Source organism: Pinus tabuliformis, chromosome J (genome assembly GCF_031772625.1).
Source record: "Pinus tabuliformis cultivar Carrire ecotype Pingquan chromosome J, CPIR1, whole genome shotgun sequence".
NCBI classification, from domain to species: Eukaryota; Viridiplantae; Streptophyta; class Pinopsida; order Pinales; family Pinaceae; genus Pinus; species Pinus tabuliformis.
The window spans coordinates 69,446,122-69,463,461 of NC_142295.1; the positions used below are offsets into that span (position 1 = coordinate 69,446,122).

The 17,340-nt window shown below is 39.8% G+C and overlaps 2 pseudogenes; both read right to left on the reverse strand.

Moving 5' to 3' along the window:
* Positions 1–5,263: 5,263 nt before the first annotated feature.
* LOC149225557 (protein trichome birefringence-like 26) lies at positions 5,264–6,287 on the reverse strand (annotated as a pseudogene).
* A 1,639-nt stretch (positions 6,288–7,926) lies between these two features.
* Positions 7,927–16,009, reverse strand: LOC149225558 (D-lactate dehydrogenase [cytochrome], mitochondrial pseudogene; annotated as a pseudogene).
* Between the last annotated feature and the right edge of the window lie 1,331 nt (positions 16,010–17,340).

The following is a 17,340-nucleotide window of genomic DNA, read 5'->3' on the forward strand; positions in this document are numbered from 1 at the left end:
ATCATCATCATCACGCCCTTCCATCATAGCTCCCCCACTGAAGGTCTCACCAAGACTTCCTCTCTTGTTCTCGGCCATGAGAAGTCCACCCAAATATTACCACTCAAGTGTGTGCCCTCCTCTAATCTGTCCATGAGTCATGCCGGGCACTTAGCCAATTCTCCATGTGGCTAAAGCATGAACCATTCCTCCACAATGATCATCATGTTCCTCCCTTGTCACGAGCCTTTGCACCTTCTACCATAAGGTCACAAACAACCCCAACAAGTCTTGCAACAGTCAACAATCCTTGATTCTCCGTACAAGGTCTCATCGTAGAAATCCATGGTAAGATGCTCCCTTGCATCGACAAACTGATTTTGCTCTTCCCTGCATACGATTCATCTACCAAATGCTCAACTGAAACACAAGTATCAATACTTACTTCATCATCATCATGAGGCTCCTCCATGTGAGTATCCTCATCCATCCATGTCTGCAAACTGCACGATCCTGGTCCAACTTGATCAATCTCAAGATCATCCTCCATCGTTGTCACATCTGCAACATCCCCCTATTGGTTCTTGAGCTCTCCAAGTTCTTCTTTGATCTTCGAACAACCCTCTCGCATCATCATGTTCTCGGCCTCCATCGAAGCCCATTTAGAACTCCATCTGCTCATCAGTTCCAATACCTTGTATCAGAAAGCTTCACCTGCATTATGGCTAGATTCACTTGTCATAGGTTCTTCCACCATTTTTGCCATCAACCTTATTTATCATTCATCAGGTTCTCGACAAAATTGAACCAACTCTTGATTCCACCTATTGGTATGATCAGCTTCCTTCACTTGCACTCCACCTGCATCAGCTTTGATACCATTTGTCACGAAGTGACAGTGGGATCAGTTCCTTCCGCAAATCCCCTTTGAACTTCACCAGGTTTCCTGCAAAACATGGACCAGCTCTGATACCACTTGTCACAATAGTGCAGTGGGATCAACACTTCATCGTTAACCCGATCAGCTTCCTGATCATCAGCTTTGATACCACCTGTCACGCCCCTACACTGGCGGTAATCTTCCAACCGCACTATAGCGAGGTGCGGCACCACTGAACACTTTCTTTTCACCAATACTTATGTTCATGGACTATGGCTAACATTCATACTTAGTTTATTTTTCGTTACTAAGTATTATCTTTGTCCTTTATACAGATGAAAACCCATACATATTCATCATCAACAACATTATACAAGAGAAATGCACAACAGTATAAAGGGAGGGGCAACTCCCTGCAATATGAGTCTGCCCGATATCAATATATATAATTTTCCACTTTTACAAAGTATAAGCTAAATCTTGGGAAACCCCAAATTTATACTTAGCTAAATTTCCAACTTCGGCAAACTCGATTGCCCAGCTCGTCGGCGCTTTCGCATCGTCGTCGCACGACTCACCAACCCTTCGTTCACCTCGTCGCACGATCGTGTCTTTTGCCCAACTTGGGCGCACCTCGTCGTAACCAAGACGCTACACATGGGCGCCCTCCGCACGAGTCACACCTCCATTCACAAACCCAACACTTCACCGTTTCCACCGTTTCGTCATGCACGACACGCCCTACCCGGGTCACCCGTTTGCACGATTCACCTGTGTCTTCGTTTCAGCGTTTACTGCACGCCCTCACCCAACCGCCCGTTTGCACGACTTTCTCACCCGAGTCACCCGCCCGAGTTTCTCACCCGAGTTCGTCCGCCCATGCCTTCACCCGAACTCGTTCACCCAAACAACTTCACCTGAGTCGCCACACGACTTCACCCGGGTTGCCCAACGACTTCACCCGAACTCGCCCAAACGACTTCACCCGGGTCGCCCAACGACTTCACCCGAATGACCTCACCCAGTTCACCTGAACAACCTCACCCGAGTTTTCTGCCCGACGATCTCGCCCGAGTTTCCTGCCCGACGACCTTGCCCGAGTTCTGCCTGAATGACCTCGCCCAAGTTCTCTGCACGAGTTTCTCACCTGACTTTTCTGCACGAGTTTCTCACCTGACTTTTCTGCACGAGTTTCTCACCCGAGTTTTGCCCGTCGTGTGGGCTCATCCACAAATGCAGAACTCCTTTGATCGAACTTGTGTTAATCGAATAATGATCGAATGATGATGGTTCATCTCCACAAACGCTCCACCAATATATACAGGCAGGTGGCGGGTTGTGTCACCCAGCTGACCTATGCCCAACGTCCAAACCGACTCGTTCACAATGTGTTGTCTCGCCCAGGAGGAGGGTCGGCCCGCCCAACTCATGGGACTGCCCCCTCAACTTGCCCAACACCTTATAAACTCATCCTTGGCTCGCTCGCTTCGCATTTTTCACATGCTCCTTGCACGCACTTCGTGCGGTGAAGGTGACCCGGATCGCAAGTCCTTACATCCTCCCCCACCTGAAGTCATTGTCGTCCTCGACAATATCTCATCCCGGCAACCATCTGTCACCAAGATATCCATACCAAGGCATATACTCCATCGGTATGTCATACATCGGAAAATCATCTCAATCCATGATCATCAACCACCTCGTCACAATCTCCACATGCTGCTTCCATCGTGGAAGGTTGGCCCCTCCAGCTCAAGCTACATGCTTCCTACAACATATTGTGTCGACCCCATCATGTATTGCAATTGTGTGAACTGCTGCCATGATACTCCAACACAATGTTAACACATCTCTGCACACTACGCATCCCCATGTTTTGAACTAGTTGGGTAGCTAATCCAACCGTCACGCTCAAACCATGAAAGTGAACATCGTCATGCCGTCATTAGTTGTTTCTCAGAACATCCTGTCACATCCCCCATGTGCTGCCCATGATCATAGATCAATCAGCTCCCATGTGTCAAAAGTGGTTAAGTCTCGACTCAACCCATGCCCAAGTGTTGCCACCAAAGCATCATCATTGTTGTAACTCCATCACTCCAAAGTGTCTCATATCGATCCTCCACATCTAGTCACTCTTCCAAGCCACACCCATACATGTACTCGAAAGTATGCACCCCATTCTGCATCAAAGTCTCTGACCTCAGCTCCTCAATGCATCAAATCCTCCAAGTCCACCATATATGAAGTCCCCAAAAGTCACAACCTCATGTCATCATGAGCTCCATGAATCATCTCCAACCAACACTCTAGCAAGCATACATGTCTCGACCCAAAGGTCTCTACAAGATGCCTCAGCTCTCCATGTAGTAGGAATGCTCCATAGTCTACTCACAATTCCATCCAAGTCCATGGCCTTGTTGTACAGGAGTGCACAACCTCTCCATTAGCTCATAAGTAATAAGTCTCCATGTCACATCAACAAATCTACCTGCACAACATCCCTGCCTTGGCACTCCTTATTGGATGCCCATAAGTGACACCTCTATAAGTGCTCCTGCATCATGTCCTGCACAAGACTGCCATGCTCCATATCTCCAACCTGATGTCCATGAGTAAGTTGCCCATGTAGTCCAACCCAGTAGACCCATCACAACAATCGGTCATCCCCATCCAAGTCTGCAATCTTCGGTCTAGTGAACTCGGTCACCCAACCATATCATCATCATCACGAGTCCCTTCCATCATAGCTCCCCCACTGAAGGTCTCACCAAGACTTCCTCTCTCGGTCTCGGCCATGAGAAGTCCACCCAAGTATCATCGTACTCAAGTGTGTGCCCTCCTCCAATCTGTCCATGAGTCATGCTGAGCACTTAGCCAATTCTCCATGTGGCTAAAGCATGACCCATTCCTCCGATCATCATGTTCCTCCCTTGTCACGAGCCTTTGTACCTTCTACCATAAGGTCACAAACAACCCCAACAAGTCCTGCAACAGTCAACAATCCTTGCTTCTCCATACAAGTTCTCATCATAGACATCCATGGTAAGATGCTCCATGTAACCACCAACATGTGATACATTGATAATGAGCCTTATTGCCACATAACAAGAGTTAAGGAGTCTTTAACAATCCTGGAGGAGAAGGAAATGTACTTCTATATAGAACTTGGGAACAATGCCAACTACAAGGCAACTAGAATTGGCATTTTTAAGTTTCATAGGGAGTCTTGCTAACCCTTGCTATTGGAAGATGTCTTGTATGTTTTGGGAATGACCAAAAAATTGATTTCTATTGCAACCTGTTGACAGGCTGGAATGTACTGCCTACAATAAGGGGATCTCCCCAGTGTGAAGTCCCAATTAGACCTCACACCATTTGCAGCCCCATCTGGTATGTGTCAAATGAGAAGGTGTCGGAGTGGGGGCAAGAATGAAATGCCCCGATGGTGAAACAAAATCAACCCAATATTGACAAACTACAGAAATAGGTATAAACAGGTCTCAACAGCAATAAGAAGGGGTATGCCATGAGAGGGATTAGTGAGCCAAAACCCAATCAGACATACATGACCATGGACATGCCAGAGGTTAATTGCAAATTAGTTCTCAATAGATCACCAACATGGCAATAAATAAGTAAACACAGATCCGAAAGTAAAAATAAATGCAACAACCATGAACAAGTCCATAACATATTACATGTATGAATGCACACATACAAATGTAGTCAAAATATCAGAAAACCAATACAACCACTATGAACAAGCATGGGAATCAATGCCATAAATGAATAACATATTATAATTTTTGCTGCAAATACAAGTACATCTCTTGCAATTTGTCAAAGCCCAACAATGGAACATGAGTTTCTCATACCATTTCCTAGTGCAAAACCCTAGCCTCACTGCAACTCACTCTACTAGCTTCCAAGAGTTGAGTGCCTCTAGCTCTCAAGCAAAAAATAAGCTATCTAGTCCTAGCCTCAATTCAAGTGCTAAAATCCCTCACCTTATCAGGCATGAGGGAACATTTATGTAAATGTGGAGGATGGCCCTTCACCTTCTCATGTGACCTTTCAGCTATCCTCATGACTCTTGAGCTTACTCACTTCTCTCTCAGGCCTAATGACTATTGCATGCTCAAATCATTCTTAGCATAGTTGATTACATTACGGTGAGTGATATTTACATTACGAATAAGAAGAGGAGGCTTCATTGGAAACCCTAGAACACTTGTTGTCCATTTGCTGCAATGGTGTGGTTGCTAGGTCCTGATACAAGCCTATTTCCCTACCATTATGCCTCACTTGCATTCATCCATCTTTTGGTGTTGTGCCTTTCAGTTTATTGAAAGGTTCTTGAAGCTTGTAAGGGACCATCTTGCTTGCTAAAGGAAACCCTAATTACACAAGCTCCATGAGAAGCCCAAATCCTTCTGCATAAACAAACATCTTGCTTCCCTCCCTCTGCCTGCAGGCAAATAACATTGGTCAAACATAATTTTAAACAAAGGATGATGATGGAAATACAATATACTAATTGAAAGAATGATATTAATAAATAATTAATTTAGACCCCTGTGTGGTCAATTGTTGTGCCACTGTGTTGTCAGAGAGAGTGGATTTTATAGGGTCTCCCTGCGCTTCTTCAATCAATGTTTTATCCATGGGCCTACTATGGAATGGGTGTTGAATGTAGCTCCACTGTTGTGTATTTTAATTGGTTATGGACCTGAATGTTCCATGGGAAGTATAAAAAAGCTTCAATTTCAATCCCTTTGCAAAGCCTTGTTTGACTGCTTTATGAAATTCCTCCACTCAACTTTATGCATTTATGCATCTAACAATGGCATGTTGAACTGATTCTTGTGGAAGAGTACAGTTACAAGTACCGTCGTTGAACCATTCCTCGTTTTCAAAGTGATTGAATGTAAAAGTTCTAAAGAATGTTAAACCATTATAGTTTGGATAGGTAGTAATGAACTTGAATGCCAATCTAAGGGTTTTTCTATAAACAAAGGTGTTCACGGGCATGTAAAATTCATTTTTGTACAATAGTGGCAACCCATAACGTCGTTCTTTTCGAACCATTCACCTCTAGATAAAACTATAAAATCGAATTCATGCAACCGATTCTTCCAGCTTTCATCAATGGTATCACCGTACAGTTTGATTTGATCCTTCAACAACCATTGTCTCATCTTCTGATTTCTTTATGAGGTATGGAGACCATAAAATTACAACAGTAAAATCGTAAGAAGGGGAAAACTAGCGCCTGATCATGGTACGTATCCATAGGTCCTTCTACCTGAGAGATAAGGAAAACAAGCGACTGCACATTGTTGCGAGAAAATGGAGTCTCTAATGAACCCCACACCTTATTCCTTACAATGTGCAAGAATCTGCTGGCCTTCAAGCGTGATCGCATTTTCTGGAATATTGAAGTGTGATTTATGGCTCCACAAGTCCTTCCTCAAGTTGCACAATTGTCTATGAGTGTAAGTCGCATATGAAAATTGGTTGTTGGAGGTTGGGTATGTGAACTGTGACTCACAGTACATTTCATTGCCAAGCAGTAAGGTTGCATTTCAATGCTATGAGGGTCGCGTGGTCGCATTTTAATGGATATCCAATGGATTTTTGTTGTGACTATTCGACTCAATGGCCTGGGTAGAGGTTGCATAGTCACATCTCTTCAAAGGTCACATTGGCTATAGAATTTTACAAGAGAATCCCTACGACTTAGCGATCTCTGGAGAGGTAACATTGTATCACTGCATGAAGGTAGTATCCTTTGGGTGCACAGCTGAATCCCCTTGTTGTGACTTATTGACTAGTGGAAGAGGTTGCGACTTTGCGACTTATGAGCTCACCAAGGGAATTGCGACTTGTGACATATTTGAATGCAATGCCTTTGAGCCAGACATCGACAATGAGGAGTTATCCTCCAAAAAAACCTCCAAGTTTGTGGCACATGGTCAAAGTGTGAGCTTGATTAGCATAAACGATTTGGTGGCTTAGGAACATGTAGAATTATGTATTCATTGCAAGGTAAACCTGCATCGCAATATTCCATTTCAGCTATTGTCATTGGTGGAGGCGAGGAATTTAATAGTGACTAAACGCTTCTGAATTCCAACCATATCCCCAATTTGAGAGTAATCAGGTTGGCATTGAATTGGAAACTCTAATGCATACTCGCATCTCATTAAACCTTTAGCGCAGTTTATCGTACCTATAAAGAGATGAGATCCTTAATTATGATAATAGGTTACCCTTCTTTTCGCCAGTGTAAACACCCATGGTTATTTGTCCCTTTGTGCAATGGCGAATGTGAATATCTCAAACGGTCTAGCATGGGTCGATAGCATACGTTTCAAGGCCTCATACATGCAGAGCTCGGCGTGAGGAGAGCTCAACTTTAAGGCTTGAAGTCATTCCAGGGTCAGCAACAAATGCTTGGTAACTTAAACAAAATAAATAAGCATTATGGTCACACCCATCCTTTAGAAGAGGTTGCCCAATCACAATTTACTGGAGGTCTCTCCTCTAGTTGTTTCTGGAGTGCGATTTTGCGACTTCGATGGAGGTGCGACTTACCAGAGGTCGCACAGTCGCGTCACCTAGATTGTCACACTTCCCGGTTGCTTTCCTAACCTTTGCAATGCGACTTTGCGACCTGGGGGTGAAATCATTGGATCTAGGTCGCATTGATAGGTTGCAAGGGATGGACAAATTCCAATTTTGCGGCTCAGTGACTAGGAGGAGGTCGCATAATCGTGATCTTTCCTAAGTTATATTTTAGTTGTACTGCTAGGCTTGAAATTGCGTCTTGCAACCTTGACATCCACAGCCACACTAAACTTCCCCAGAACTCTAACCTAAAAATTCTTGTGCTTGGTGCCTGTACAATATCATATACTCATATCAAGACGTTCTTTGGATATAGTCTGTGAGAACTATCATATACTCATATCAAGATGTTCTTTGGATCTAATCCATGAGCAATGTTACCAAATGAAACACTTCTCTATTATCCTTAATTTGATTTCGATGTATACATTCTTTTAGAAACAAACGCGAGGATGGATAAGCTTTCCAGGGTTCATAATGTTATTGGGATCCATTGCATGCTTTATCATCGTCATTGTTCTTAGTGCCTCACTACCCAATTCCTTTTCAATATACTTCATTTTACCGGTTCCTACACCATGCTCGCCAGTGCAGGTACCTTCCATCAATAATGTGGAATCAACCATAAATTCATTCAATCGTTTCGCTTCTTGTCTATGTTCTTATTTCTCGGGATTAAATAATTTTACAGTATGGAAATTATCGTCACCAAAATGGGCTATAACTAGACATGTTACAGGTGAAGAGTCAATTTCTTCTTTACTTCTGGCAATAACTTCTGAAAGATGAGATAATGGGACACAAACGTCTGTTGTCATTGCTTTGCATTCAAGATCCAATGTCGAGTTGACTGAAAGTTCCTCATTTCTCATCTTCCATAACTTCTCTTTCTCCTTGAGGGTTTCAACAAATACAGAGTCAAACCCATGATGCTCTTTGGAAATGTTTTGTACACGTAGTGTTTGCTCACAGGCATAAGCTTTTCCATGCATGGTAGCAATAGCCATATCAACTGCATCTTTAATTGTAGGAAAATTGCACATTGCGACCACAATTGATTATGGAATCTTATGTAAATGCAATGTTACTTGTGTTATTATACCTAGCGTCCCTTCACTTCCAATGAATAGTCGTGTTAAATCACATCTCGATCGCTAACATATTAGATACATGCCCTTCCGATGTAACGCCTTTTTCAAAACATTCACCAACATTGATGTCTACACATCTTTTAGTTGGATTTTCATAATTCCATGAGAGGTATTTTCTCCACCATATGATTGTAATGGTTGAAACTAGCGTTGACTATAATAAATTGCTTCCTATATATAGCATTAAGATCCAACCTTTGTGCGTATAGGAAATATGACTCTCTTGTTATGCCTTGATACAAAATAAAAGGTGTTGCTTCACTTTATCTGAATAACGCAGAAATAACACATGTCATTTAATTGATTTATACATAATAATAATGTTTATCACTCAAAAAAACCCAAAGTCTACGGTGTGTGAATGCATACATAAGTGCTCAATGTTCCTTTCGAAATTCAAATATGTCAGGTTCCAGCTTTGTGTTCATTTAGTTAAGCTTGTTTGGTTCTGAACCCATGCATTAACCTAATGGTCATGGTGGTGTTGATATGTTAAGGGATTCTTGTAGTGATGCAGTGCAACTGCAACGTGATGCTAATGAGAGTGCACACATGGGAGCATATGGGTGAGGTTAAAACATGAAGGTGATTCTCATTCTGACCACTTAGGGTTTCAAGGATGCGTCAGGAAGAGAATGGCTTTGTAAACTCTGATATAATGGGGTAACACCATAGCCAACAATACAAGATGATCCTACCTCATTACGACGTGCATGGTAGAGGGATAAAGGCGTGTGGGTGCATAAGGTTTCTAATGCATCACTAAAACGAAAAATGCCCCAAAACCCTAATGCAGTCACAAAGTCACATATCTGTGATAAAACATGATGGGTGGATACAATGTGTAAAGCATGAGTGGGCACATCAACATAGTTTGATAGGAAGGGTTGTGAGGAGAGTAACTAGTTGGACACCACATCAAAACCCTAATAGCCTAGGGTGAGCAGAGGGGGGCCCAAAATTTTGGATATGCCCAAGAATTTTGGGTGGTGTTGTAGCGGCTACAACACAACCCTAGAAGACAAGGGTTACATTGTAACCTTTTAGGATGGCATGGTGTATAGTTAGCCTAAATATTCCAGGACAACCAAGATGATAGTATTTAGAAAGGGTAATTTATACATACTTCAATTTGAGACATCATGGGCATTAGCGAGTTGAAGACGAGAATTGTGGGAGTTATGGCATAAGAGGATGGCCCACCTGCACCATGGAACACTTAATGTGCTCAAGGACATTGTGATAACATTGCCTAATTTTAGGTTCAAGCAACATGATGTGTGAAATGGTTACACACTCGAAAAGGATGTCAAGACCACCTTTCTCAGTTGTGATGTTAGGGCCAAGGTCATCTTAGACATAATTCATTCATGTGTGTGGGGGCCCATGTCAATAATGTCCTTAAGTGCATACCATTATTATGTAACCTTCCTAGATGACTTATCCATGAAGATTTAGATATACTTCATGAAGAATAAGGATGAGATTTTTTATTAGTTTAAGCAGTTCAAAGCCCTCATAGAAAACCAAATTGGGAGAAAGATCAAGACACTCAGGGCCGAAAATGGAGGCGAGTACACCTTGAATGTCTTCAAGTACTTTTGTGAAAATAAGGGTATTAGAAAAGAGTTTAAAATTTATTACAACCCTCAACATCATTGGGTCGTATAACAAAAGAATAGGGCCACTATTGGAGCGACCAATGTTATGCCCCACGACCAAGAGTTGCCTATGTTTTTATGGGTGAATGCTTGCAACATTTTTGTTTGTTTGCGAAATAGAACTCGACATAAGGTGTTGGGTAGATTGACACCCAAGGAAGCTTTCGCATCAAAAAAACCTGATTTGGCACACATCCACATCTTTTGGTGTTTGATATAATGCCATGTTACATAAAACAATAATTTATAACCTACTACAAAGAAGGGGGTTTTTGTGGGGTACAACGAGATCTCAATAGCCTAAAAAATTTACATTTATGCATTAAAGAAAATATTGATATGCAAGGATGTGATATTTTAGGAGCAAAGGACTCTTAAGAGGCCTTGCAACATAGATCCTTCTATTATGGAGGTTCAAGAACAAGAGACACAGAAGATATAAGCAATGCAGACACCTCGGGATATTGTGACAAAAATGGTGGTGAGTAGAATGAGTAGGCCAAGTAGGAGGAACAAGACAATGGGAAGAGAGCTCCTCACACTTAGGATCAAAATATTAGTACAGGGAGGAAGAGGGTTGAGTAGGAAAATAAAACACTAATAGACGCTCACGAGTATGTGGGTACTCCAAGATATTTAGCCAGAAAAAGTAGGGCACCATAGCGTTGTTTCAACTATATCATAGTTATGAGTGACCAAGACTAACTTTCAGGAAGAATCTGAGCATCAAGTGTGGATAGGTGCTACAGTGGAAGATTACTCTTAAATCATGAAGAACAATGTCTGGGAGGTTGCACCATAGCTAGAGGGAAAATTTGTGGTTGGCTCTGGATGGGTTTACAAGATTAAGCACATTGCTAATGATAGTGTGGATAAGTTCAAAGCACAAATTATGGCTAAGAGGTTTTCTCAAAAGGATGGGATTTACTACAATGAGACCATTGCCCTATAAACTAAATAATCATCCATCACGGAAGATATTTATTTTGAAACACATATGAGTTGGAGGATTTACTAGATGGATTTGATGATATCCTTCCTCAATGGTGTGGTTGAGGAAAATATTTGCATTGAGAAGCCACAGGGCTTTAAGAGGCATGGGAGGTATTCTTATGTGTGCACTATATGGACTCAAGCAGGCTCCTAAGTCGTGGTATGTCAATATTGACAGTTACTTGTAGGGCACAAGCTTCACTAAGAGTGAAGCAAACCCAAACCTATACTACATTTGGGTCAATGGAGAGCTTCTCATTTTGGTACTTTATGGGAATGACCTATATCTCATAGGTTGTGAGAAGCCTATGGTAGAATTCAAAGAGGGACCTAGAAGCATAGTTCTAAATGAAATATTTTGGGTTGATGCACTATTTTCTTGGTTTGGAGGTGTGTCAGAGAGATGGAGACATCTTTCTAGGATAGGGGAAGTACACAGTTGAGACCTGAAGTGATTTAGGATGTAGGACTATGGACCCATGTTTACACCACTAGTGATCAAATGGAAGAAGATTGATGCTTCCATATCAAAAGAAGTACACCCTACATTATATAGATAATTGATTGGCTCTATTAAATATCTCTTCAAAACTAGACCAAATATTTGTTTTATATTTAATACACTCAATCAGTTCATGGTAGAGCCGAAACATGTTCATTGGGTGGTTGTAAATCATGTGTTGAGATAGCTTCGAGGCATAGTTGAGCACGGGATGAGTTATACTCATATGGATAGAGTGAAGTTGGAGGGGTACACCAATTTTCATTGCATAGGAAATACGACTAACAGAAAAAGAACTTTTGGGTGTTGTTTCAACTTGGGATCAGTGGCAGTTTCTTGGTTCAGCACGAAGCATAATTCAATTGCTCTAAATTCTATTGAGGTTGAGTACATGGTTGCTAGCTTGGCAGCTTGTGAGGCAATTTGGACTCAAAATCGTCTTGTGGGACTACTTGATCGGGAGATGGGAGATGGAGTTGACTATCATACATTGTAATAATTAGAATTGTATCAAGCTCTCAAAAAATCAAGTGTTTTATGATAAGTCGAAACACAATCATATCAAGTTCAACTTTATTCAAAGTTGTGTGTAGAAGAGGACCGTAAAGCTGCAATATGTACATACGGATGAACATATAGCATACATCTTTACCAAGGCTTTGATGAAGGACAAATTTGTGTTCTTCAAAGATAAGTCAGGGATGGCACAAAATACCTTCCTCTCTAAGAGGGAGTTTTGAAACTGTAGCTTGGTAATGTTAGAAAATTAGAAAGGAAAAAATATTTTCTTATCTTGATAACTAATTTTGATGTATTTTTATCTTCTTCAGGTATTATTTAACTTATTTATGTCTTCTTTTATCTTCTTATCATCAAGCAATTACCAAAACATAAATACATGAAGATAAAAAACACAAGGACACAAGATGTAGGCTCTTAGCTAGGGAAAAACCCCTCTCCTATGGGAAAACCCAAAAAAAAAAAATTCTCTTCTTCAGGAATCAAATCAAATGAGACAACCAAGACACTTAGACAACAAAATGTCTTCCTCCAATCCACCAATTCAGCCTCCCAATAAGAATAGTCAAACTCTAGTCAAGTTCTCCAAAAGTTAATGCAAGTCAATCCTTCCAAAACAATTCAACAAGGGTCTCGTCCCTTTCTGCAACTTATGAGATTCCGCCTGCAACAGTTCTGACTTGTAGTTACCCTAGCTTTCCCAGAATCTCGCACGTGTAGCAAAAAAAAATAGAATTTTGATTCTTCTTGCGTGTCAAATGATCATGCCTTCTTCGCGAGGGATTTTCTTCTTTTTCTTTAACTCCACACTTGTTTTTCTTCATTAGAACATCAAATCAAATCACTTGCTTGGATGTCCCACATGGTTGAACGCACTGTCTATCTATCTATATATATATATATATATATATATAGTCTCTTATGTGAGGTCAAATCCCTTTAATGAGGCTGACTAGATGGAAGGGTAGGCCAACTTGGGGGAGGGCAGATACATAACTATTTTGCATAAAAGTAATTTTTCTTCTTTGATAAAAGGCCCAATAAGGGTCTAGAACATGATGACAAGTAAAATGACTCATGACCCAACACTAGAAGCACTCAATGAGTGCTTTGACCTATCGACATAATCAAATGGTCATGAACCCCATGCCTATTAAATAATTTTTCCTTTGATCTTTACAATGATTTTCTTTTCTTTTCTTTATAAATACAAAATAATTACATCATGGCATGATCCAAACAACAATTATGAAGATCAATACTAGTTACATTTTCAACAGGTAAGTGATTCTACATTGGTCAAGTGCCATGACATGCAGTGAATCACCAAAATTCTCTCACAACAAAATTATTTAATTATTTCCTAAGTTTGGACCTTAGGCATAAAGTCACTAATTAAATTTTTTACTTTATTGGCCAACTTTTATAAAGTTAAAAAGGTTAACAAAAGATTATATTGTGACCATAGATCTCAAGTGTGGAGATGCAATCTCAACCCTCCATCACTTTGGAGATTAGGTCAAAAATTATAAAGAGGGAAATAGGTTGTTGGAGAGGTAGATCAATTTGGCACAAGTGACTGGGTTTTCAGTTGAGAAACAAGAGGTCAAATTGACAACAAGAGAAGACAGTGAACAGGTCAAGTTTCAGGGGAAACAAACATGCCGAGTTTGGACAACAACCAATCTGAGTTTGTTTGGACTGTACATGCCAAAATTCTTAGGGTTGAATAGGTTGAAATTATCATGACCATATAGGCTGAAATAACTGGGCCATACATGTCATATTTGTTGAAGTCATACAAAATTATTTTATGGGTTGAATAAGCCGCACAAGTTAGGTCATTATATGGAAATTGCTGAGTATTTTTGCTACTATAATTTTCATAAGTGTACACTTGTTGGAAACAAAATTTCCAAGTAGAATAAAATTCCAACCTTTGTTGGTTTTCCCCAAATCGAGTTCTCGAGGGTAAATTTGTGTCAAAATATTTTTATGTGCATGGTTTTTTGGTTAATTTATTCCTACTATGAATGTTGAGTTAGGAACCCAACATATTTGGTGTCATAAAATTCAGATTTGAAAGTTAATATTTAGTTATATTATGAGTATACTTTTATTGGGCATAAAATTTGACCTAGGTTCAAGAAATATAACAAAAGTTACACCTACAGGAATAAGGATATTTACTGGTTTACTTTCTTACATATTAAACCTTTAAAATATTGTCTCTACATACTTACTTTGATTTAACCACAATTTCTTCTTTTCCCGACCTCTTTTAATTTCCATGTCCAAAATGAAAGTTGTAGCCCCAAGATCTTTCATGTCAAATTTAGAGGACAAATGAATTTTCACATCTTGGATAATCTCCATGTTATTTCCAATTAGCAACATATAATCCACATACAAAACTAAATAAATAAGATAATCAACAACTAATTTAAAATATACGTAATGATCTGCTTTTCCCACACATGGACCTTTTCAACCTACACACCAACACTTTCTTTCTTTTTACAACAAACCTTTTGGTTGCTTCATGTAGCTTTATTCTTCTACATCCCCATATAGTAATATTGTCTTCACATCCATTTATTCTACTTCAAAATCAAAAGTAGAAACAACAGATAAAGGAAATCTAATAGAATTTACCTTAACAACATGAGAAAAAATATCACCAAAGTCAATTCCCTCTACCTCGGATTAACACTTTGCTACTAACCAAACTTTGTATTTCTCCAATATGCCTTTTGCATTTAACTTCTTGCTACAAATGGGATTTATTCTAGACATAAACTCCTCTAGATACCAAGCCTCATTATTATCTAAGGTTGTCATTTATTCAACCATGGCCTTTTTCCAAAGTTTTCCATTCTTTGAATCCATTACCTCCCTAAAAATTCTAGGATCATCGTCAATAGTAAACAAAGAAAATTTTGAAGAGAAAATAGATGGACTATACCTTTTTAGATGCCTTCTTTGTTAAACTGATCTCCTCAATACTGGAGTATGTGGTTCTTCTTCTCTCGATTCTCATTATTCTATAGAGTTTGATTCATCATCCTTAATTTTAGACTCTATATTTTTTTAATTCTTTCTCCCTTTGATGAGACTTATTGTTTGATAACATATTTTACTTCCCTAAATACCACACCTTGACTACACACAACCTTATATGTTTTTGGGTTCCAAATATTATAACCTTTTAGACCATCTTTGTATCTAATAAAAATATGCTTTTCAGTTTTCTTATCCAACTTACTCCTATTCTCCTTTGGAACATGTACATAAGCATCACAACCAAAGACCCAAACATATTCAAGAGAAGGATTCTTACCAGTCCATACCTCATGGAATAAGACATGATACACATATTTGCCTAGTGATGACGCAGGTCCAAACAAATCACTATGCACTAGTTGTAGTATTTCCTTTGATCTTTTAGAAACAAAGTTGAATCTCACACAATTCTTCTTCCCATAAATCAAAGTCCAAACAACAATTTGACATACCTTCTACCATAACATTGCCATGTTATTATAGGCCATTTTGTCACATCTGGACAATATGCCTTCAAATAGGATCATTCACATACTTTGAACACTTTTCCATCCTCCCTACACAAAGCCATAAGCATGACTCTTTCTAATCCCTGATTTTCTGCTTGAAATTGCTTTATTTCAGTCATTTTTAGGATCAATGCACCTTGACCCCTCATTAGCCAGCATTGACTACTAGGTTACACTACTCTACACATGCATTGATCACCAACAGGTTGCTTAGTGTTGGCAATGTGTCAATCCTAGAAATTAGAGAAAACAAACAAGAATCATGAAGGTTCCTCTTCTAGAAGCTTCCATGATATGTTGTAACTATTTACCTCAGATAAAAGTCTTGAATCCTATCTTATCCTACCTTGGATTTTTCACCCCTTATCCCTTGATCTCATCCTCCCATCAAGAGACGATCTTGAGCCTAGATTGGTAAAAGGATAATAATTCATGAACTACCTCCTTCACCTATATATTTATTGCCATCCATAGGTAAGGGGTTGGCTTTTGGATTGTGATTCTACCTTTATGCTACTATTGTGAGAGATATCATTCCATGCATTAGGGTGATTAGAGATTCACTTTGTGGTAAGGAAAGGACAAGTCTAATTGGAGGATCTCTTCTACAAGATCAACACCTATTTTTCGTTGTAACTCGCTCCATTTCCATTAATGAAAAGAGTTCTTTGTTTTCTTATATATGATGTTATGATTTCATTTATTTCAATTCCATGTTGATCTATTGAATAAAGTGATTAGATGATGCTACATAGATCCCGTAGATCGTTGGCTCATGTTGTCTGATTGTGAAGGTTCTAATTATAGCAATCAGAGCTAGGATTGGAGCATACAAGCCAAAGAAGGAGCAAAGCATACGACAGATTCTAGGTATGCTTCATCCCGTTATCTATTTGCTTTAATGAAAACATTAGTCCCTTTGTCTTTCTGTTGTTCTAGGTCAGTCCACCAGGCCTAGGGAAGATACTTTTGTTTGCAGTCGTAGATTTTGTATAACAAATTAGAGACCGAACTAGGGAGTGGTGTATTCCCTTTGTGGTTTATTTGTCCACTGTGCTTGTCTTGCCTCTTATTTATACCTTTACTATCATATTCAGTCAAGAACAGACCTAGGAAGACCTTTCATTGAGTTTCAATTGTAATCCTTGTGTCGAAAATTTACATCCCTTTACCAACACACACTCTGGTCTTTAGATAGAGCGTTGCACCCCAGCTGAGCTTGCGTTGCATAGCACTGGTGCCTCCTTTGCACCTATGTTGGCTCCTTTTCATGCACAATTTTTCTTTTTCTTGATTTTCTCTCTGATTAATCTTCTTCCAGTTGCTATTCCTCAAGTCTTTAAGTGTCCTATGGTCTCTCTGAAGACTCCATTTGGTTTTATTTTGTTTTTTAGTGCCTTTGCTAAGGATTTGTTTAGATTCTCCTTTGTTCTTATCATTATGTCATTTT